Here is a 26142-nt window from a genome sequence, read left to right as displayed (position 1 = left end):
AAAAATAGTGGATTTTAAATGCCTATGACAATTTTGCTAAAACCAATCCTGAACCAGCACCTATAAGCCAAGTGTTGCCTTGGGAAATGTTTTTTTTTTTTTCTTTTTTTTTTTTTTAATGTGTGTGTAAGCAAAGTTATTCTGGTACCCTGTTCTATTGAGAGCAATTCTTGGGAATGAATTCCCCAAAGCATTGCTGTGTGTAAGTATGAGCCTGGACCTCCTTTAAAACCTGAGCAGAGAACTCTGTATCTGCCATTGAATTCTGAACCAAACTATTATAGGAAGCTTTGTGTATAAAACAGATAAAATGTACCCACCTAAGTCATCTTTTCCCAAATAGACTCAACTGCAGCCTCATCTTGAGTATTTCATAACTTCCACCAAAAGTACTTGGTTGTCAGCCCTCATCACCCCAGTCAATGCTCAAAATAGTAACTAGTGATTCGATCACCAATTTCGCTGAGTATCCTGAATAAGGAAAGTGGAGAATGTGAGATTTGGAGGGGTCAGACTGCTCTACAATTCCTGTTGTCAGCATTGTACTCTGAAAATGCACTCGGATATATTCTTTGAATCCCATGCCACCTCCAAACTGTACAATATCACTGAATTATGTAGTTAAAAGGAACAAGACCCCGAGAAACCAGGACCTTTTTAATCTTCAGTATATATTTGCAGCTCTGGACCATTGACTCCCATCTCAGCATTTCTGAGAGTTTTCTAAGAGTAATGAACCACGATATTCTATTCTAATTTCTTATCTTTGTTGTTATTTCTGAAAAACAACCATCCTTAACAGATTCGTCTCTGCTAAAAATTCAAAACTAGTTTGTTTTAAAAACATTTTAATTGACACATAATAATTTTACCTATTTTAGTGGTACAGTGTGGTATTTCAGTATATGTATACAATGTGTAAAGATCAAACAAGGTTGTAATTAGTACATTTATCACCTTAAACACATCATTTTGTTGTAAAGATTAACTTTGTAAATTTGAGTTAATTTACAAACTTGGGGGAAATTTTCAAATTTATTTGGATTGCTGTTAGAATGGTTCTTAATTAGTATATTTCTCAAATTAATTAAGACTCTAGAATACCATTAATAGAAGCCTAATCCATGTACCCTGCCTGGATCCCAGCTGGTTGGATTTGACTGCCAGCCCATATGAAAAAGAGACAAAAAGTAGAAGAAAGAATGACCTTTATGCAGTTATATCAAACTGGGGAAAAGCAGTTGCTTATCCCACCGGTTTCACAGACTCCCTTATAATATATAGAAACAAAAGTTGAGTGACAGACATATGTAGATTTATTTGTCTTGTGCTAGACAGGCCTGAGCAGAGGCATCTCCACTCCTAGCTTCATTGGACCCTAACAAGGTGGGGGTTGAAGTCCTTCAGTTTTCACTTTCTGCAGTAGGAAGTACTTCTTAATTCAGAGTAGGGGTGTGTGTGTCAAAATTCAGTCTGTTTGAATATCATTTATGGCACTGCATAAAGAGATTATTGTGATATCGTAAAACACTTTTGAATTTCCACATATTTAATCTTAAGTTATGTAAACAACAATTTTGATTCATAGAAGTCATTTATGAGACTCACTTTATACTCAAAGAAATTGAAACTCAAGGCCACAAGGCAGCTGAATAAAAATTCTCTGGCAACAATCTTAGGGTAGTGAATCCCAGTTCTGTATTTTTTATTACTACCCAATAAGCAGCATGTCCATATTATGGCATTCCCCTAACTATATCCCTTTTATTCTAAATCCCATTCATTCATTGAAGATGAATTTGATTTTATTTGTTGTTACTCTTTTTGTTTATTACTCAAAGAAAAAAAATTATGTATTCATTCATCTCCTTACTTAGGGAATTTTAACAATATCAGAATATTTCTACTGATGTCATTGGTGATCTGATATTTGTTTTACATGTGCATACCAAATTTCAACTTTCCTTTGATTGGTGTGTGTTGTGAGGGCAGATGAGAGGCAGGAATTGGATGCCATTGTCTTCAACCCCACTTACAAAAAATTCTCTCCATTTGGAAGCCATTTTATTTTATCACAAGTCATTTAATAATATTCTTTGTATACTTTTTGATCACTGTTTGCATGATTTTCAATGATAGGTTTTTATGTGTTATATGTGATGAAATACACATAACATGAACAATTGTTACCTTTTGTTTTTATATGTTGTTTTATAAATGTTTTTTAAGTACTTAACATAGTACCTTCCTCATAATAAGCAATCAACAAGAATTTATTGAAATAATGAATGCTATTATATTGTCTGGAGTTCATAAATAGTTCTATGAGGCAACAAAGCAGTTTTTAAAATTGTGGGGTTCATAGGCTTTAGACATCAGAATCACATATATTGCACTATCAGAAGGGAGAGTCCCAGGGCCTATTCCAAATCTAGGAATTCTGAGACTCCCCAATGAGTCCTCAGGAATCTGCACTGTTAACACTGAGGTGATGTTTGAGCACAGCGAAGGTGAGAACCAAAGCATATCTGACCAGACTGTAAACCCTTTAAGTTGGGAATTATATTTCCTAACCCTTTGGCAGCTTTCTGCAATAAACTCTAAAAGGTCTTTATTCTTTGTATCACTAACATTGAGATTCATATTTGAAACTTCAGGAGAACCAGTTTTGAATGGGTGTTTTTCCCACAGTGATGCTCTGTATTTGAATGTGGTAGAAGCTTGCCATGTGACAGAACATCAGCTTTACTCTAAATAATAGGTATTGTCTGGTACCCAGCCTACCTGGAATAATCCATGAAATATTTAACAAATATCTTCTTTTGTTAAATACTAGTTATCCACATCCTGCATACAGCTTGCTAGGATGCTGCAAGATGGGTCCTTTTACTGAGGATTAGTTTTTGTTGTATAGAATCTGCAAACAAAAGCTGCTTCAATCAGCCTGTAACTGGTGAACTTGTAAGCTGAGTACTCAGCACAAGAAGGGTCATGATGGGAGGTGCAATTCTCCCTTCCATGACTTACTAAATAATGTAGCTCCCAGAGGTAGCCATGAGAGATTTGGTGTCTGGTAACTGCTATCTGGCGACGTATGTCCATCATGCTTGATGTTCATTAGTTAGATGAGATCAGTGAGTTAAAGAACTGTTAAATTTGTGTTTTCCTTTAATGGATACGTGACTGTAGTAGCAGAGTCACAGGACAGAAACTTGACAGAAAAGGACATGGCAGTAAGATAAGCTTATTACAAATGTACAACTTCATAAATTCTTTTAATAACTTGTCTTAGCAAGGTGTCTTAGCCAATTCACTTAATAATTGCAAATGAGGGGATAAAAGAAGGAAAAAATAAATAAATGCATTATTTCTATCTTTTTCCTTGTGTATATGAATTATGCATGCATATTATTGGTGGCAAATTAAGTAATGTACTGTTAGGTACATTTTCAGCAAGAAAACTAATTGAAAATCTGTTTTGATGAACTTAGAATAACAGAAAAATTAATGAAATTGGCAACATCTAACATTAAAGCTGTAGTTAGATTTTTTTTCTAATATTGAAAATGCTATTTCTTTGAAACTTGGCTCATTTCTTTTGCATCCTTATCAGGTAAAGATAGTCAGTAACTATCTTCCAAGAGTAATATAAATTTCCCTCCCTCAAAATATCAGTTAATTCTTTTTCAAACAATTTTAATTGTTGCCATTCGAATTTCTTCACTGAAAATAAATATTGTCTGAGAATATTTCTCAATCACAACAAAAATGCAGACAATAGAAAATGCAAACAAGACAGAAAATTAAATTGCACTAATATTAATATAATAGACCTAATTTGGGGGATTTAAAAGCTAAAGCTTTGTTGTAAAGTGCTAGTTTGAACAATTTCCCTAACCCTAACTTGCTTTCTACAGTTGCAAGACTTAAGGGTTTCATTGGCAGAGAATCTGGCTTAGTGACAACATAAATTTGGCAGGTTCTTGGAAACCTTTAGTTTTGTAGATTGAAACCGCAGCTTGTTGATGCAGATAAGCCTTGCAATTTACTTATGTTCTATCATCTTGTTGGAATCATTAGCTACTCTTTTAAAGGAGGCTAGAATTGTATTGCAAAATATTTTCCCTTTGTAGTCACATTGTTGTAGTTTACCAAAACTTTGAGAAGTCCACTAGAAAAAAGTTCTATCCAATAATACCTTTGATTCTACTCTGACGTTTTTTATTCTCAAATTGCCAGAGCCTTCATTTTGATAAAAATGTTTCCTAATTTTAGTTTGCATGAAAATTGCTAAATATCTGAAAAACATAATTATAGTCATGTTTAAAGGGCATTAGGAGAGGTGCTCTGATTTCTGAAGTAAAATGGGCAGGAGGGTGGTGAGGATTGGTAAAAGAGAGTAGAGAGAGACCAGTAGAGACAATGAGAAGAAAGAGAGGCATTTTTTAGTCTTTCATGAAAAAAGAAATTGATTTGTGACTGGGATTACTGTACAAAACAGCTCTGGCAGGCAATCCAGGCCCTATGCAGCATGCTGTTTTCAGAAATTCAAAGTCAACTTTAAAATATTGCAGAGAATGAAACAAGAGTTAAACAGTCACCTGAAGAACCTCTAGCTGCAAATTTCAGCAAAAAACCATCCATCCACATCTCCACAGCAAATATATTGAGGAGGCCTCTTGAGTTCCTGAAGATGAATTTTGTATTCTTTTCTGATATAACCTTTGACAGGTTACTTGACATAGAGTGCCACACTTCTAGAGCAATGAAAATGTCATCACTTGCAGGCACAGGTATCATTTCATAGAAGTAATGTAAATAAATATATTTATTACCAGCAGAGGGAAAAGAGAGGCTTTGCATGCTGATTTTGGAGACGGAGATAGTGTTGTAATTTAAAACAGAGATGATTGCAGTAAACTGACTCTTGGATTTAAATTACTTTCGATGGTCATTCTGTGCTTAGTGAAAAGTGAGAATATTGGAATTTGATGCTATAAGTATTAGAGAGATTGGTGAGAAATTAAAAAATATACCAGAAAAATCTATAATTGTTTGCTTTCCCACCTCCCGTGGAAGAAAGTACACAATTTAAACCTGTGTTGCTAAAGATAGGATTTATTTTTTTTTTCTTTCAAGTATAGAAAAACCAACTGTCTTAAATCCCAATACAGCAGTACAATTGTTTTCCTTTTCAGAAATTCTTTCAGTTCTTGAACATATACATATGTTTTGACACTGTGAAATAGAGTCCCTTCTGTGCACTTCTTTGCCTAATGTTATGCCATAAATGTATTTCAATATCTCTGTTGTCTTTTTTATATACCATTGAAATGGCTATACAGTTTCATTGTGTGGCTAGACCAAATTCAGTAAAATATTCCTCTTACATTGTTCTCTAGAATGTTCTCTTATTTTTAATAACTACAAAAGGGCTTCAAGGCACATTTACATATAAAGAATGCCTTTCTATTAAATTATTATTGCAGGATGAGTTTTTCTTTTAGAAATTTAGCTCAAAGGTGACAGTGTTTTTTGTCACTCTTGTCATCTAGCAGGCTGCTTAAAACATTTCACTCACAATGTTTCTGTCGTAATCATATATTTGTTAGGTTTGGAAATGTGTTTCAAGTTGATAAATAACCATGCTTTCAACTTGAAACACTCTTAGTAGAAAAGTACACCAAAGCATGTCTTCAAATACAAGAAACGAGAGTTATGACTTATAAGAAGTCTTAGTAAATCAACCATAAGAGACTATTTACAAAGCTTGTTTAAAATTTGACTTTAGGGAATTTCAGTAGAATGAGGAAACATTTGGTAATTTTTCTTCTCTCCAATACTTACACAAACATTTTTTTTTTTCTGAGCAGAATTGTGTCCTTGACAGGCCACATCATTGCTATTTTTCTTGTTGTTTTATGCAACGGGCCCCAAACCTGACATTATTATTATGATTAGGAATAAAATCACTGTTAACAATAATAGAGGCAGGAGATAATTCTTATAACTAAAGAGATCACAAGATACAAGAACACTTTTTAAGAATTCAGTCTTTAATGGACTGACAACTTAGTTTTGGGAAGGCTGTCCCATGTGTGCTTAAAAATTCTCCCTCTGCCTGCCTGATACTCTTTCACATAAGGGATCAGATCACCTGACAGCAACAAGAAGCATAATTTTGGAAATCCTAGCATAAGTGTCAGATGTGTATTTCCTAAATCTTGGCAGATTTTATCTCTGTAAGTCAGTATAAGCCATTGCTCCATTTATTAGTGTTTCTCAAAGTATGAATCTCAGACCACTTTCCTTAAAATTACCTCAGGTGATTTTTAAAAATGTGTTTAATTGGGTGTCCCTGAAGATCTTCTGAATCTAAATTAATCCCAGGAAAAATGTTGTTCCATACATTGAATCTATATGAGAAGAAGAAGGGGGAAAAATCTATTTCCATATGTTACTGCTGATTTGCAGAAAAAACCTAAATTTCACAGCATTGGACCATTGATTCCATTAAATACTGATTGGACCACAATTTTTTGCCAGATGCTATGTTAAAGGCCAAGTATAAACTGTTCAATAAGAAGAGGTATGTGCCCTGAACTTGGGGATTTCTCAAGTTAGGAAACAAAAATAAAATAGTAACACAAACAAATATGATATTGCAATTGGGATAATCTGTACAATGAAGACCATATTGTAAGGGAGATTAAATAGTAAGCTAGAATGCTTTGGAAAGTTAAGAATGCCTCTCTAAGGGAGTCAAGCTTTTAAGAATAGAAAAACAATTAATAGATAATAGATGAATCGGAGAGGGAAGAATACATCAGGAAGAAGGAACATCATTTGAAAAGGACCTGTGGTAGGAGAGAAAATTAGAAGAACTACCACAGATTAAGAGAAGGATGGAAAATTAAGTACAAGGAGAGGTCCAAGGAATAGAATCTTGGCTGAAAATCCTTGAAATTAGCAAAACCATCCCCTAACAAGAAAATTTCAGAAGTCTAATACTCTCATGTTTTAGGTATGTTATTTTTCAAGTATATTCTTTTCTCCATTAAAAAAAGAAAAAAAAAAGAAAAGAAAATGTAAAGTTGATTAACAGAATCAAAATGACTTTGTGCTATATGTGACAGTCTAAAATAGCACATATTTGTACTGAAAGGCAAACATTGTTTGTGTTAAGCATCAATGTTTTTTTATAGGTCATTGGTTAATCTTATAGCTTCCATGGAAGTTTTTAGTTTCTTCCCACCTCAGTCTACCTTGGCATATCATGAGACTTAATGACTCAACATACTGAAGCTTAACTTAGAGACAATAAGCCCTTCACATTGAAGTTCAAATGTCCTGCATTCAACTTGTTCTTAAACATTTCTTACTCGTGGCTGGATGAGATGACAAATAGGCCTCTACATATATAAACAGTTGCAATTTTTGTGTCATGGTCATAGGATATCACCTTGGAATCTTTATTTCAACACATTTTTTAAAAATCAGATGTTTTTAGAATATTATTTTAAAATATATAACAATTTTCCTCTGTTCATACAAACCTAGAATTTGACTTATGCAATTATCTGAATGCTGGGGAAATTTTATCATTTTATTCATAATCTGTACAAAAAGGAAACTGAGTCTTACCTTTTATTAGTGATTTTTTTCCTCTTTCCACATTTTTATTGGTGTACTATAGTTGTACATAAGGATGGGATTTGTTGTTACATATCCATATGTATACACAATATAACAATATAATTTGGATAATATCCTTCTTATGTCAACATTTATCAAAACGAATCTGATGGAAGACAACACCTCAGGACATCAGGGGCAATTTATTATAAAAGACTCCCTAGTCAAATAAGTTTGGAACAAACTTGAATCACTTGGTCTTCTTTTAAAGGACGTTTCACAGCATTTAACAAAGAAATACACCTTGTAATTCTCCCAGATGAGATATATATCAACTTTCTTAAACTCATTTGTCCATATAATTCTGTCTTATTTTCTGAAAAACATTATATAGGACTAGCATTTTAGGGACAAAATCAGGGACATGCTGCCTTCTGCCATGTTGTTGCAACTCCCTGCTCAGGAGTGTGAAGGGTTTCCCAACCTCATGTCACACAGCAACACAAGTAACAGGATAGCAGTGGCACAGAGCATCACTAACAACACTGAAATATATATCAGCATAACCTGCTGTCAGAATTAGACAACAGACATCTCTGAACGAGAACAAGTGGTCTGGCTCCAGTCAAGAAATAGAAGCCATGTAGTAAACTAAACAAGAAATGTTAGTGTAAGATCTTACAACTGTAACTCAAATAAAACAAAACAACGCACATATAAGGCAAAACTGTATGGTAGCCTAAGATTGAAGGATTGACAAACTTGAAAAGGATCCTGGCAGCTTAGAGAAGGTATGGGTCAGCCCGTACCATGTTGGTTAGCCAGGTGATTTAGCCAGGCTAGGGCTGGTCTGCAGTTTCTAGAGAAGCAATAGACCATGGGCCTGAGTGTACATGGAGCAGACAATCAGCAGTTGGTGGCAAATCCAGACTTTGGGAATCAGAGTACCTGTCTTGGCCAAAGACCTTCAGAACACATAGACTATCAGATTTATAGAGGGAGCAGCAATCTATGTTTATCTCTTGGGGTACAGGGAGGCTGCATGCAGGATGCTCAGGAGTTTACAGAATCAAAAGCTGTTCCCTGTGTGACCCTCTAGGTTATAGACAGCTATATGCTTTACTACCTATGTCACTTAACAATGTGCATGCAGGTGCTAAAGCTGATGTTTTCCTCCTTCCACAAATAGAATAAAACTTGGAGTAGTGATTACCAGATTATTAGGTGCCAACTTTTTATTTTTGAAATTATTATACATTCACAGAAAGTTGCAAAAATAATAACAGTGATCTCATGGATTATTTATACAGTTTTCTCTAGTAATAACATCTTACATAACTACAGTACATTATAAAATCCAGAAAAATTATATTAGCATAATGTGTCCATATCTAGTTCTGTACCATTTATCATCACAAACACCACAATCTACAGAATTTTTCTACTTCCACATAGTCAACCCCCCACATTATAATTCCTAGTAACCACTAATCTGCTCTGCATATTCATAATGTCATCATTAGAAGAAAGTTGTGATCATGGAATTATATTTTTATGTCACTTTTGAGATTGAGTTTTTTTCATTCAGCATAATACCCTTACATATGTAGTTGGACAATATTTTTTTATCTACCCTACAAATCTTTTGTAATTGGTTTATTTAGACCATTTACATTTCATGTAATAATTGAAATAGTGGGGCTTACATCTAACATTTTAGTTTGTTTTCTCTTTGTACCCTCTTTTCCATGTTGCTGTATGGGTTAATTGAATATTTCTTAGAACATATTTTGGTTAATCTATTGTGATTTTTAGCATACCTCATATATGATAGATATCTAGATGTTTTCTCTAAGTATTATATATATATATATATATATATATATATATATATACATGTATACATATAAGCATTCATACACACACACACACACACACACACACGTATAAATGACTGAATCCCTGTAAGCACTTCTTTAAAGTGAGTAGTGTTGAGCATTCTCATATATAATACTTAGATAAACCATCTGAATATGCATCATAGATATGTTAAAATCACTACAGATAATATAATATTTATGTTAAATATAATAAATATATGCCTATATGTATAATATATGTAGATCTTCTCACAATCTATTGGCATTAACATTTTAAAAGTTTGAATTAAGTGTAAAATTTTTACTGAGTTTATTTCTTTATCTTTCCTAGTTTATAACATAACTATATTAAGTAGCTCCTCTATATCTAATGAAAACTACATCAGTTAACATTATTACACATTTTGTTTCAACTGTCAACCCTAATTTTAAAAAAAAGAGGTATAGTGTATGTATCCATGAGTTTGCTCTTTCTGTTCTTTCCTCCTTCCTGATGTTCCAAGAGTATTATTATTATTATTTGTTATTCCCTTTGTTTTTCAAGAACTCCCTTTAGCCATTCTGTTAGGACAAATTTATTTGTGCCAAATCCTCCAAGTGTTCCTTTTCTGAGAATTCTTTATTTTCTCTTCATTTCTGAAAGTTAATTTTTCCAGACATAGAATTTGGGGTTGGTAGTTATTTTTTTAGCACCCAAAAAAGTGTTCTACTTCCTTCTGATTGCCATAGTTTCTGATAAAAATCTGCTGCCTTTGATTTGTTTTTCCTCTTAGGCAAGGTGCCCATCCTTTCTCATTGCTTTTAATAATTTTAACACAATGTTGTTTTCTGAAATGTGATATGATATTTGTGGGGGTTAGTTCACCTTCTTGAATCTGTAGATTTATGTATTTTGCCAAATTCAGTGAGATTTCAGTCACAGTTTCTCTGAATACTTTCTCAATGATGCCATCTTTCTTCTGTTTTTCTAATATTCCATGATATTGACATTGATGTTTTTGTAATCATGTTCACAATTCCTCAGGAAAGCAATTTTATATTGGCAACTTTAAAAACTCTTTTGTCAGATGATTCTGACATATCTGTGATCTCAATGTCGGTGCCTGTTTTGCTTATATTTTTTATTGTTGTTTTAATTTTTTTCCCCTTCAAGTTTAGAAGAAAACTTGATCAGAGTGACCCTTTCTCTTGGTCAGGGTGATTTCCAATTGTATCCTGTATTCTTTTCTATTGTATTACAGATTCTGAGTCTTAAGTCTGTTTCAGAAGAGGGGAGTTGCCCTGTTATTGCCAAATTGAGTTAGAAATCTAGTTTCCCCAATTAGCCTCCTTTGACTCTTAAGAGTGGGGGGCTCCCTTATTGCTGGGTGGAAGTGGTATTTCAAGTTCCTCACTAATATTCTATCGGAATCACCCTGGCTAGCTGGGAAGAGGAGAGGCTCCTCTTGACTGCTCTCCATGTGGCTGCCAATGACAACCCACTAGAAGGAAAGTCTCGTGCATGAGGTGGGTGATGGTGAAATGTCTTCTGATATAAACAGAGTAGAGGAAAAATGAGTAGAAGACAGAGATAGGAATAGGATTATTATTCCTAGGATAAAGATAATAGGATTTATTAGTCACTGTGAAATCTATTATACAGTAAAGATGGGGAATTTTGGTATTTTTAAAATCACACATTAAAATTGTGTGTTACCACTAGGTGGAACAGAAGTACAGGGTGGCCCCCACTGATATCTTTGAGAAGGACTTGGAAACAATCAAATGGGACTAAAAATCCTGCTACCTACTAAGTGTTCTCTGACACCATGCTAGTATGTGGGGCAGGGAATAGCAAAGGTGTAAATGATCTATACTCACTTCTTTCCTTTGGTGATGGGAGTGGGGGTTTAGTTGCAGCTCTTGATTGGTGTTTTTCCAAAGGTTCAAAGGTCAAAACTGTTCTGTCTTTCAATTTGTACTTTTGTCCTTCTTTGACTAGAGGAAGCAAGATTTTTCTGGGAAAAGTTCTTTGTCTGCTCTGAAGTTTTTGGGCTACTCATTCTTCTGTTAAGCAGTACTGTACATGTGAAGCAAAAGGCAAGTCCAGGGGTTCCACTGCCATATTGTGACTCAGGTTCCAAGGCCTCTTGACAACTCACCTTTTCACTCACTTTCAATGGTTTCTTAAATTAATTGTTAAATAAAAGCTCCAGGGTTTTTAGCTGTATTCAGTGAGATAAATTGATAGGTTTATGTTTAGCCTATCTCAGTGTTACTTTTTTGGATCCCATTTTCAATTGGAGAAAATGACTCTCCTCTCTGGCTTGCCAATTTTTCTTTCTATCAGCCTTCCTTTCCTAACTATGCAAGGTTGGCTCAGAAATAATTCTTCCAATAAATAACCTCATGAGGTCACTATTACCAGCTGTGACAGTTTCTCAAACATCCCATGTTAATAAGATCTTTTCTGTATTCCATTTATCCACTCAGGAGACAGACATTAACAGTATATGTTGATTAAATTCTCAACATATGCTGATCAGTTTCCTGAACAGATATTCAGGTCTTGTTTGGTGCTACTGTTTAATTGAGACTTTCCATAGTAAGGGACTAATCCAAACTTATTAATTAACAATGTTATTAAAGCCAATTTTTCCAGACTGTTTAGTCTATGGATTTGTGTCTTAAAACACTCAATTTCTTTTCCCAAACACTCTGATCTAAGAGGATCATGAGTGGTGTAAATGTTTTAGTAATTAAAATGATGTTGTTTTAGCCAGAGATAGAGATAGGAATAGAATTTATTAGTCACTGTGAAATCTAATATACAGTAAAGATGGGGAATTTGGGTATTTTTAAGTGCACACATTAAAATTGTATGTAATTATGGAAAACATGTGATATTTATACACACACACACATATATATATATATATATATATATATATATATATATATATATATAGTATAATAGTCAAATCAGGGTAAGCAAAGTATTCAAACATTTATTATTTTTTTGTGGTGAGAACATTTAAAGTCCTTTCTTTTTGATTTTATAAAAAAATCAGTACATTATCATTATCTATATCACCCGACTATGCAATAGAAAAAAACAGAAATACTTGATCTTATTCACATATGGACTCTAAAGCTCTTGGTTTTACAGAAGATGAGAGTAGAATGGTGGTTGCCAGAGGCTGAGGAACATAGAAGTAAAGAAGAGACAGGGAAAGATTGGTCAAGGAGTACTAAGTCACACTAGAAAATTCACATGGATTATCTGATGCATCCTCAAAATAAATACTTGATGCATATTTTACTAATAAAGCTTTCTTTAGGTAACCCAGCTAGTAAAACCAAAACTGGGACAGAACTCCTGCTGTAAGTTCAGTGTTTGCCAGCTGTCCCACAAAAGACTAGTATACCATTAAATCAACTTAATGGGGGTAAACATTGTTTTAAATGAAAGATCAGAGTAGAAAATATTAACAGACATTTTTACATAGTAAGGGAAAGTATTATTTAACAAAAGCTATACTTTGTTTATATGTATTTATATATTTATTAATCTAATATATATACTAAGTCCCAATGCATTAAACATTTTCCATACATGGCTGACAGGCAAAGTCTAGGGCTATTGTGTTAGGTGACCTTTGATATACTTCCAAGACTTACTCTATAATATAGTTTATCATAGCCATTGTGCTAATACTTTTCCAGGAAAATACATCATACTTTAAGAGTAATATTTACTTTTTAAAGCCCCAAACTTGCAATGCATAATCTCTGGGCTAGAATAGAAAGTAGTTAATACACACACACACACACACACGCACACACACACACACACACACATATATATATATCAAAAGTTTATGCTAGCATGTAACTTTTGCAGCCCATAATTTAAGTATGTGTGTGTATATGAATGCATACACCTATGTTTCTGGTAAAAGTATATTTATCCATTTAAAAAAAATTGTTTTTAAATGTTGATGGACCTTAATTTCATTCATTTGTTTATATGCGGTGCTCAGAATTCAACCCAATGCCTCACACATGATAGGCAAGCACTCTACTACTGAGCCACAACCCCACCCCTTGTTTTTCATACTACACACTACATAACTCTAAAACAAGGTGAGATTCCAATTAGTTTCACAATGAATGAGAACTGAGCATTTAAAGTACAAAAAGTATTAAGCTTCAGTGGTTAGGAGAGCAGATTCTTTAGTTGCATAAATGTATTTCAAATCGAGGCTTTGTCAGTAAGAACCCTGGACCAACTATCATGCAACTCGATTTTCTTACCTGCACAATGTTAGTAATAGTATAAACCAACTTGTGTGTGATAATGTTGGGGATACACTGGGGTGTGCATATAGAGCTACTATTAAAGATTTTGCTTTAGAGCAAAAACTTAATAACTGTTACCTATTAGACTATGATTTCTGAAGTAAGACATTTGCAGAAACCAATAATTTCAAAAGAAATCCTAAACTGACACAGGCAGGAATGACCCCTTTTGCTTCATTGCCTTTTTCATAAATTGCCCTTTTATCAGAGTATACTAAACAATGAATTATCAAGGCTGGTTTCACATAGAAGAGAAAGGAATAAAATCATGTTTTCGTAAATCCTGTCTCTTTATTTAAATTTCCACATCTGTATAAACCATTCCCCTAATAATGTGTTTATTCTAGCTTAACTGGTATAACCTTTGAGGTCAAGTCAGGAGCCAGATATCATATAGCAAGACTTGGTACTCCTGAAAGGGGTGTCTTGAAAGTGACTAAGATGTCTGAGCACATTTTTAATAAAAAAAAAAAAATCTCTTGACATTGCAGGACAACCTAGAGCCACCCCTGTTTCCAATTCAGAAGGGCTCCCTGAACCTCCTGAGGCAGAAATCGGAATCCAGTGATTACCAAAGAAGTGAGTGTTGTCCTGAGAGCAGCCGTTTCAGGCTCTTGCAGCTTCAGGAAAGCAAACTGCTTGAGCCCAAAGGAGAGGAGCCATCAGCACCTGAACCTCTCCATCCCCCAAGACTGCCTTGCAGAGCACAGGAAGAGACAGTGAGTACAGAGCCTAGAGAGAAGGGGCCTGAGCACAAAAGTGACCACTCCAGGGAACACAGCCGTCCTGAAGTGCTGAAGGAGGACTCCCTGACCAGTCGACTCAGGATTGAGCACTTTTCCATTGCCCTTGATGACTTGAGGAGTGTCTTTGAGGCTCCCAAGAGTGAAGACAAATCAGTTGGACCAGCTGAATATGACTGAAAGATAAGGAGCTATACATTGAGAGTCTCAGTTTATATTTGACCAGCCAGGCAGTTTGCCCAACCTGCTATTTATTTCTAAGTATGTAATGCTTTCTTTCCCCCCCTCGCCTGTACTCTAGACAGATGTCTGGAAGCAATCATTTAATACAGTGTGAAGTGCAGCATCCTCTATTATTGACTTCCGTTATGGTCTGTTGCAGTGTGCATCTGACCTCCTTCTACTCCCACAAAAACAATTCTGATGTGTCCTCTTATGTTGGTATTTCTTATGTACGTGCCTTGTTTGCACAATTAGGGTACAAGTTCTTAGAGGCAAGGGCCATTCCTAACCATTCTTTCTATTTCAAACATTTGACAACGGTGCTGCTTTTGCCATAGCACAGCAAGGACTGTAGGGAACTTGATTTTTCTCTTTTCCCTCTGAAGTTTCCATAATTTTCGTCAATGAAATTAAGCAATAGTAGAGTAACAGAAGAAAAAAAAAAGACTCCTGTGCCAAAACACAGGACTCATCCCCACACAGGGAGACTCACAGGAGGGCTAGGTAGTAGAAGCTTAAATAACATTTGAGTGTACAAAGAAAAGGGACCTGTGGCCCCTGAAGGATGGGTGGCAACAATCTATGGGAGGTGGAGAAGAAGAATACAAGGTGAACAAATGTTTTGTTAGGCAGATAAAATCTCTCCTGTAGCTATCATCAGAAGATATGGCTGTGGTCATTTGTTTGCATCAAGTCTTAGACCCCCAATCTCTTCTTCCTATGAAAAGATCTTCTCTAGGCAGAGAGGCAGCCCTCAGTTGGAAAAATTTCTGTCTGTGTCTGCTGTTCACTCATATAGACCTATTTAAATTTATTTTTATGAAAGGATAGCATGTCAGAGCCATGTTTGTGTTTGCAGTTTCTCTGAATAGCCAACTTGAATATATCAAAGAAATATTTGGGATGGACTATTGTGATCTCCCTCAGGACTTACCAATAATGAAAGTGCAATGGAATTTCACTGGCTTTAAAACCATCCAGGGACCTAGTCTTTAAGCCTAAAAACCTGCTGTTTACTTCCCCGAATGACATTTAACCTTGCAAATACAATGTCTTAACCAACTACTTGACATGGGATTTTTTAGGGGATTATATATAATATATTTAAGCTACCAAGAATAGACCCTACAAAGTATTGTGGCTGATGATGATCATGCCTTAATAATTATGATCTACTATAATGTCACATGTGAAATATGTGTATTAGCTACAGAAAATATTTCATCAAATGCAGAAAATAGGATTAGCAATGTTATTAACTAGGACCACATTATACTTCTGTTGCAATTAAAAGCAACTACTATTTCAACTAGAGTTACTTGAATATATTGTACTCATTAAGGCCCCTACATACAAGAGATTATAGGCAAATTTTATGGAGAATTATTAAATGACCTCGTTTTCCATTGGGAAGCAAATTCTGCATTTTCTTTTCTTTTTTTAATGCATTATCCTCATTTCATTTATCCATTCATCCATTCTTTTTTTTTTAATTTCTTATGTACATGACAATAGTGGAGTGCATTACATTCGTAATTATCCATTCACAGCACAATTTTTCTTAACTCTGTATATAAAGTATGTTCACGCCAAATTATGCCATTATACATGAGCTCTCTTATTTTATTTTTATTTTTTTGCATCACAATTCATTTTCTTTTTGAGTTTAATCTAATGGTGATTATCAAGGAGACACACAGTCCTGTTCTTATTGATGGGTAATTAACCTACATAGAATATATTATAAAAATAGAAAAATTCAAATTAAATTATTTTGCTAACACTTGCTTCCAGTTTTTCTATTAGGACAATTATATTTAGTCTGCTCTTCTTGATCACCAAGTAACTTGTTGATTTAATGAGATTATACAGGATATAAAGTTATACTTATGAGGTTATGCTGAAACTAAACAACTTCTCAAAAAATGCAGCCACTTGCTGAAACCTGATTTGAGGCTTCTTTCCCTTTTTTTTTGTCCTATCCTTTTTTGTTTGTTTGTTTTTGTACATTTTAATGTTGTTCTTTTAATTAGATATCTAGGTATGCAATATTTTATACATATATGTATATCTATTTATAGACATATTTTCATACTTGAATGTATATATGCATGTATGTATGTGTGCTTGTTTATATGCATGTATTTTGTCTAAAAATTTTTAGCAAAACATAAGAAAAATATCTTTCCATTAAAAACTTTCATTTAAAGATAGTGCCATTCAAGAAGAACTAGAAAACTTTTAATATTATTTTCTATAAATATGTAACCTCATTAAAGAAAGATATCAATTCCTAAACATTTTACCATGTTCCAGAGCCTTTGTTACATTAATTTATCCCAATAATTATAATAGAAAATCAATGAGAATTTTTTAACATAATTTTATCTGCTGATATTTTATAATTCTCAGAGGTATAGAGACTTTTAAAATCATTTCTAAAGCACTCTGTTAAATAAATTTATAATCAACATTTAAAATGAATATTTTTATGCTTATGAGGCAGATTATATTTCAAAGATATTCACACATGTATCATTACTAACTGTGGTGAGCCGTTTCTGTGAACTGTGGCCGCCATTACAAGATGGCGCTGGTTTCCCCTGTAGTCTGTGACAAACAACTCCTTATCAGAATGAGTTGGCACGCTGTGACTTGGCACCCTGTGAGAAAAGTCCACGTGGCAGCTTCGCATTGGGGCTTGAGGTGCTTTATTAAGGCTGGGAGGGGCATCCAGGGGAGAGAAGAAAAAGTATCAAGGACCTGAATAAACTGCTGAGAGAAGATTCCCGAGTTGCGTCTTCCTTGCGGGCAAGGGGTCGCGACAAGTGGTGCCGAAACCCGGGAACCAGAACTTTCAGTCAGTCAGGGGTGGTGCACCGGTTAGTCCCAAGTAAGTGGGATCTGCAATGAAAGCAGGGATAGTCCCAGTAAGTGGGATCCGCGTCCAAAGCGGGGTCAGCTCCTCTGCAAAGAAAGAGAGAGCCTCATATTTATTGCAGCTGCACTGTGTACTTTCACTTTTGTTTTCTGTGTTTCTTTTGTTGTGTCATCTCGTTTTTGTTTTTTGTGGTATCTCTTGTTGTTTTTTGTGCGTCTTTTGTTGTTGTGTCATGGGTGTCGCATCTTCAAGTCCACTCCTCCTGGCCCTAGATGACCTGTTACATTCCAAGGGCCTGGAAGTGAAACGTAGTACTTTAGAGAGATTTTTACAGAAGACAGATATTGCTGCGCCGTGGTTTGCATTTTCGGGCAGCCTTACTATACCTAGTTGGGACAAATTAGGGAAAGATCTGGATTTCGCTTACAAACAAGGAACTTTAAGGGGCAGTACCATTCCGCTTTGGAAATTAGTGAGGGGGTATATAATGGATGGTAAATGCCAGAAAGCTGTGAGCGAGGGTCAAGCTGTTCTTGAGCAATTGCATGAAGAAAAATCAGAGGGGTCACATAGCGAGGTAACAGAAAGTCTTAGGAGTAAGAGTGGTAAACAGATAAGGGAGTCTGAAGTTAAACAGAGGAGAAGGCTCTATCCGGACTTGACTGAGTTAAAAACTCCCAAGGACACAAGTAGCTCAGACAGTTCTGAGGAATTAGATCCACCCTAGCCGCTCTCAACCCCGCCTTCTCATCTTCCCCCTCCCTATCAGGCCCACAGAAAAGTCTTAATTGACCTTCTCCAGAATATTCACCATGGCTTATTTTAGGACTTTCAGCAAAAGAATCTCTACAAAAAGGTTCAATATAGATAAAATTTCCTATTTTCATGTTACCCTGTTTTACTTGGCCACTGTCTGAAAAAATCAGCATTCCAGGCACTGGACACTCCCTTACTAGTTTTTCACAAAAATATGTAACAAGGCCTCTGGCCTTGAGCTGGGCTTCACAGTGCTGACTACATTTCTAAGATAAGGGAGTTACTAACTGGGCTCCATGGTAACAGCTGGCAGGAGGAAGAATTGGAAAGGGAGATAGAAGAACTGGAGGGTCAATTAAAAAAGTCAAGATTTAAAGCACCTACGGCCCCGATGCAGTCATGCTCCCTCCTTGTAACCCCGATTGGGACAAGGACAACCCCAGAAGGCTGGGGGGTGTTCAGTGGCAGCCTAAGACGGCCCAAACTTCCCAGTAATTGAAAACTTGGATGCCGATGGACAGCCGGCCAGAATACATGTTCCTTTAGCCTTTAAGGATATTAAACAACTAAAGGAGGCAATTACTAATTACAGACCCCTGCCAATCAGCTGACACCTAGTGACTGGCAACAGCTTTGCATGGCTGTGTTGTCCGGAGGGGATTTTTTGTTGTGGAAAAGTGAAAATCAAGAGAGGTGTCGCGAGCTAGCCTGAGTCAATCAGGACGCCGGCTTCCCACGGCATAACCTTGAAATGTTAACAGGCTTGGGACTATATGCTATCATAAATCAACAAATTAATTATAATCCTGGGGTCTATGCTCAGATAGCTACAGCAGCCATTTAGGCTTGGAAGGCTCTACCTATTTCAAATGCTAAAACAAAAATTTCAAAAATTGCTCAAGGACCCTCTGAGCCTTATTCTGACTTCATTGCCTGATTGATACAGGTAGCAGAAAAAATATTCCCTAACTTGGAACAAGCCATGCCGGTCATTAAGCAATTGGCTCTTAAAAATGTAAACTCCTATTGCCAAAATGCTATTAAATCTACCAGAGCAAAGAGTGTTGATGACATGATTCGAGCTTGTAAGGATATTGATGGAGCTCATATTACAGGACAGGTTCTGGCTGCTGCCCTCAAAACGGAAACAGGGGCCCAGCCCGGGCCCCGGAAGCCTAGGTGTATGGGGCAATCCAGGGACGGAATGGTACCCCGGGGAGTGGGCGACTTCGTCACCTCCCACGGACCAACCCCTTTCTATCTGTAGACTCCCTAGGGGAATGCCAGGAAGTACAGGATGTACAACTGCAACCGCAGGTCACAGAGACAGAACAAGCTGCTACCGCAGTAAGATCTTGGCCAGGCGGGGGAAAATGCAGACAAAATCAAACAAAATACAATCGGCTAAGAAAACTTGGAGAACTTTTGCCCTGAAAATGGGCACCAGACTCCATGTTGTTTGCATCACCATGGTAACCATGGGGTGCCTAGCCGGCATAGCTGCTTCCTGGTCCCACCTCCCACACTTTTGCAGGCTTCTGATTGGTTCTTCCACAGTCACTCAGACAGGACTTCTAGTCCCGCTTTCCAGCCACTAACCTGTACTGCTGTGTTTCAGGTTTCTACCGGAGCTGCTCAGAGCCTGTATTTTTTTACAACAAAATGCCTACCTGTAAATGCTAATGAAAGATATCTTTTTCAGACAAAATTTAATTCCACAGGTTTCTATGTTACAGTCCTAAATTTAAGCTAGTTCTAAGTTAAATAACCTGACTTTTTCTCTATAGTTGTGTTACTGAATAATGTTCTATTGATGAGAGATATCAAATATGCTTCTTTATATTTTACTTTTAATTTTGAAGGTTATGAGGATGCATTTGCTTGCCACAGGAACAAGCCAACAAAGTTCCTGTGATGACCAAAAAATCCTTATTTTCATTGCTAACTATAAAAATAAAAATGTATACTCAAGGATCTTATTTCAATTACATCAAGTGACGTCACATAGAAGAGTGCACTCCTAGTTAAAAAATAAATTTAAATGGATCCAAATATTTTAAGACCACGTGGTTACATAAAGTTAATACAATTATAAGTTATGTTCTTATTCTTTATATATATATTTTAGATATTTAGATAACCTATATTTGTTAATCTATAAATTAATTAGCACATGCCTAATTGATTAGTTAATATATATTTGCCTAATTGTTTTTCTTCAACAGAAAACCTATAATTTAAGTTTTATATTTACATTTATCAGATACTCTGTTTTTTCAGTTACAGATATTTGAGATAAATGTGTTTAGTATAAATTTGCTTTTAAGTAAAAATACAATCAAGTAATTTCTAAATCTCAAAGTAGAATTAATCAACACATTTTATCTGGGATTTTGGCTGCTAATCAAAGGATAGAGTTACTTCAAGCTCAAGTTGAGGAATTGTCTGACCTAGTACATTTGGGTTGTATTGATCAACGAGCACATTTATGTATAACCTCTGTCAGATTTTATGATTCCAGAAATGCCTCATGCATCATCGGAGAATATCTATCCAGAACCTGGTCCATGGAAGCAGAAAACTTGATCCAGTCTCAACTAACTCAGATTGCTGTTTTGAATAACACCCATGTCAATCCAGTGACCTTGGGTCAATTTACCAATTGGTTGTCATCTGCCTTTTCCTTTTTTAAGGAGTGGGTGGGAATAGGCATTTTTGATGCAATGTGTTGCTTTGGTATGTTTCTCTGCTTGTGGTTTCTCTGTCGCCTCAAGGCCCGCAGTGCTCACGATAAGGCTATGATCATACAAGCTCTTGCTGCTTTAGAAAACGGCAACTCGCCACAGGTCTGGCTTTCGCATCTTAAACAGTAAATCTTTGACATGGTCGTTGCACCCCAAGTTATTATAACATTGCACTGGGATCGACATGTCTTTCCTCGCTATTCTCTTAGTGTTGGAAAGCCCTTGCACTCTGCCGGTCTTGCTGCCATTGCACGCAGATGGGTTTCCACACTAGTGCTTCTCTATCGCTTTAAAGTCCGTGCCTTTCTTTCAGGGTGCTGTCAACTTGTTTGTCATTGTACACAGCCACAGTTCAGCCTCAGCTATCCCCCTCCGTCCACCATCGTCACGGTACAGGATGCAAGGCAAGGCACTGCACTTGAGTGATCCTTGGAGTGGACCTCAAGGAGAGCATGTCCTATTGCATGCGGGTTTGACGTCCTTCCTTACCCCACCTTATCCACGCCCCGCCCCACGAAAAAAGGCGTCGGCTGATATGGCCTCGGATCTGGGGAAGGCGCCTCCTTAGGGCTGAGCCATACTATGCAGCCACTTCTGCACAGTGGGATAGGACCTCTACTCTCGCCTGTATTGTCATACAAAAACAAAAAAGGGGGAACTGTGGTGAGCCGTTTCTGTGAACTGTGGCCGCCATTACAAGATGGCGCTGGTTTCCCCTGTAGTCTGTGACAAACAACTCCTTATCAGAATGAGTTGGCACGCTGTGACTTGGCACCCTGTGAGAAAAGTCCACGTGGCAGCTTCGCATTGGGGCTTAAGGTGCTTTATTAAGGCTGGGAGGGGCATCCAGGGGAGAGAAGAAAAAGTATCAAGGACCTGAATAAACTGCTGAGAGAAGATTCCCGAGTTGCGTCTTCCTTGCGGGCAAGGGGTCGCGACAACTAACAAGTGATGAGCATTTATAGAAATCTGTTATAAGATCCTAAATCTCAGATAGAATGGCATGTCTACTTGCAGTGCTAAGAAATAATTTGTTATTATGCAATGTATCAGTTAGTATTTACTGAGTAACAAATCATCTCAAAATTAGCAGCTTAGGCTTGAAGAATTTATCAATGTTTACATCTCTGATGATTTCAGTAGTTCATCTAGTCTTTTCACTCATGCATCTACAGTCAGCTGGAAGGGCAGATAGGGTCTCACTAGTCTATGGAGACAACAGAATTGGAATAAGTCAGCTTGATGCAAGTGGTTTCTCCTTTTCCAGAAGGTTACTCAGATTTACACACAGTTCATGAAGAGTTTCAAGAGAGAAAGCAACAATTCATGAGGTCTCTGAAGGCCTATGCTTACAACTTGTGCAGCATTATTTTTCCATATTCTATTGATGAAAGTTGTCACAAAAAAAACCGGATTTACATTGTGCTGAAACAGACTCCGCCTCTTAATGCAAGGAAAGGAATAATTGCTGCTAGGCTGCAAATAATCTACCACTGGTAAATTTACTAAATCTAATTGAAGAATCTTTTGGACTCCCATGGTAAAGAATCTATTATGATCTTTCTCTAAAGCTCTACTCATTCATGCAGTCAGCTTGCATTAACCTCATCTTCAACTGTGATTCTTCCTACCATTTATTTCAGGACCCAGGTTTTTGACAAAAATCATCCAAACATGAGATGAACTTGATAGAAAATAGAAAACTCTATCAACAAATAGTGGCTTTACTGCCTCAGAATACATTCATTCAACTAGTTGCATGATTGCTGGCATGGAGAAAAACATGTGGCACAAAGTTGAGTGACTATGAACATTTGTGTGCACCAATGTTTACATGGCTTATAAGTAATCAAAGATGGTATATTCTCCAGCATGTTATTTTTATTCACTCAAGTAATCAAAGCCTCTAGCTTTTCATTTAACAATCAATCTGTCATCTTCTACTTCTGAGTCCTTTGTATTATCAGGCATTGAAAAGCACTAGTGAATTATGACTTACAGTTGCCTTCCACTACAAACTCGCCTTGTTAGTTACTTGAATTATTATCTTTGCTCCTTAAACACAGGCATGTGGGGTCTTAGGGATTAATTTTTCTTTAACCTCAGAGCAGAAAGCAGCACTTCACTGGCAGTTACCTCTCCCAGAGCCTTTTGACTCCAACTCCTACCCTCCCCTTGCATCAGTGTCTCTGAGCTAATTTTTGTCAAGCATGATATATTTTGTGAAATCATTGAACAGAACAAATGTTTTTACAATCTTGTAAATGATTACTGAAGAACTGGTTCAATAAAGACTCACAAAATAGAAAAAATAATCATTCATATTATAGAGGAAAACAAAAAATAGAATAGCAAAACAATGATTCTTTGAAGAAGTAAAATATTTTCCCTTTCCTAAACAATGGCAAAATTTATTTTTCTTTTTGTTATCATTTTATAGAGCTGCAGTACATAGCTTAATGAAAAACTTCACTACATTTGTTAGATAAAATATTATACAGATTGGTAATTATAATTTCAGCCTAGCATATAAGTACATAATATTTGATGGCAAAGGTTTAGTTGGAAAGTTTGGCTCAGCAATTTCCTTATTGTATAAACTTGAATGATTTATTTTGCCTCATTAATCCTTAGTTTTCATATCTATAAAAGGAAGAAATTAATACAGCATAGGATTTTTATAAAGCTAAGAAGTATAACCTGAAAGAGACATTTTTAAATACCTGAAAGAGAGGTATTTAAGAGGCAGCACCTAATAAAATTTTAAAAATAGCACTTAAGTAGCACCGCCTGAGGACTTCTTGTATGTTCTCTTCCTTGTTACCTCTGTAATTCGCTACATGACCTTGGGGAAAATACTTAATCTTAAAGGACCTCTATTTCTCTCACCTATAAAGGAAGAGGCTTGTACTCTGTGGTTTCTAATAGCAGAACAGTGCTTTGAGCAAATAAGCTTTATTTCACATATGACATTGTGGTGGTCTTCCACCTGCAAAGCCCCATTTGGAACTGCTCTCTAGAAACAGCAGAGCAAATGGAAGTAAAACTTTCTAACATGAGTTACCGTCCCAATTTGAGATGATGAGACAAAGGACTACAGTTTGTGAATTATAATTCTGAATACTTCATTAAGACCCTAGAAAGAGACATATGTCACTTTCATTGTCCTCTTCAATTAATGTGTCATTCCGTGACTTAAAATTCAAGTCCAAAAGAAGTGAGAGTTATATCATATAAAAAAAAGTTTGTTATACTTATATGCACAACCAGGTGCACAAGTTATACACACATACACACACACACACACACAGACACAGACACAGACACAGAACAAATTATTAAACTTAGACCTCAAGGATACCACATGTATGGGTTATAATATTTCATTTTATTTTATGCAGTTTTTTCTTTGTGTTATAATTTGTTTTTAAAAACAATGTTAGTGTTCTTTGTTCTTTTCATCCACTGATATGTTTGCTACTTTACTGCCTTCTCTTAAGTGTTGCATTTTAGATGGAAAAAAAATAAAAACTATCTGGTAAAAATCTCAACTGAAAACATTTGCATGGCCTTGTAGACTTTCAGAGGAAACTGCCATCTCATCACATTTGTGTGTCACAGTAATATATACAGTCACAATCCGACACTATTGAAGAATGTAGTACCAGTAACCACAGAAAGATGTTAAGCAATATTGACTCACCTTCAACTGGGAGAATTGCTGTCAGTTCTTAAACTGGCATTCTTTGACATTTTACTTGGTAAACTAGTGAGGGTTTTCACCCTTATGTTATAAGAATATTGATGGCAGCTCTGCTTCCTGTCTGGTATCTGCTTTTTTTTTTTTTTTTTTTTTTTTTTTACCCATTCTAACCTAACATCTCCGGAAGTTTATTCAACATTTCTACTCATTGACTGAATTAATTTAATAACACCAGGCCTGACAATTTATCACCTTCCCTGTCCTTACATTGCTAATTTTCAAACTCTACCAGGTGCTTTTTGAAGAACCCTGTCACCAAAATAAAGGGAGAAATGAGGAAACCTCATGTAGAAAAGAATGATCATATAGGGAAGATTTTGCTCTTTAATTAGGCTTTGATTCCACCAGGGGCTGTTATGATGACATTCTGAAGATAGTCTCGAAATCCATCACAGAAAATTCACCAGCTGTTTAGGGGCTATCCTAAAAGGAATCAACACAGGAATTTCTTCTACCATCTCTCTTACATAAACTCCATTTTCTGTGGAGAACCTGGAAGAACCATCTTAACTTAGTGATAAGACATATCAACATATTGTGCCTTCTGACATGATATACTGTGAAGGGCAAATCATCCCCCTTGTGGTGTTCTTGTGGAAAATATGTAATCATGAAAAACCTTCAGATAATCCCTATGTAGAGGACATTCAGTAAAATAAGTGGTCATTGCTTTTTCAAAATCCTAAAGTCATATCAGAAAGACTGAGACACTGCCACAGATGGGAAGAAATTGAAATGGCCTGACAACCAAGAGAATGTGGGTTCTGCTACGGAGTCCTGGAGCAGAGAGGAGTACCTCACTGGGAAAGAGGTGAACATTGAGTAAGAGCGTATTTCTTGCTTTCAAAATCATACTGTGGCTAGGTAGGATATTAAGAGTAGGGAAATCTTCTTCCTGCCAGATGACCAGATGGCCAACTTTCCTATTCCCCCTTTCTGGGCTTCTTCATTGCCAAACAAGTCCCAGCATTGATAGAGGCAAACCTTCTTTAATAAAATTGCTCCTGTTTATTCCTCAATCTAAGTTCTTTGTCTGAATGTGGAAGTCTGATTTTTTGTCAGGGTTGAAATTCAAGGTATTTAGCCTGTGCAGGCACTGACAATTTGGAATACTATCAACAACAGATATGGCCATCCTGACCACTCATTCTGGCAGTAATACAGCCAGGAGGAGCCT

The 26142-nt window shown here is 36.1% G+C and overlaps 1 pseudogene; it reads left to right on the top strand.

Annotated features, from left to right (window-relative positions):
• Positions 1–8512: 8512 nt before the first annotated feature.
• On the top strand, positions 8513–14821 carry LOC144249252 (uncharacterized; annotated as a pseudogene).
• The last annotated feature ends 11321 nt before the right edge of the window (positions 14822–26142 follow it).

This window comes from Urocitellus parryii, chromosome 1 (genome assembly GCF_045843805.1).
Source record: "Urocitellus parryii isolate mUroPar1 chromosome 1, mUroPar1.hap1, whole genome shotgun sequence".
NCBI lineage: Eukaryota > Metazoa > Chordata > Mammalia > Rodentia > Sciuridae > Urocitellus > Urocitellus parryii.
Note: the sequence above shows the minus strand (reverse complement) of the source record. Positions and strands in the feature narration are given on the sequence as shown.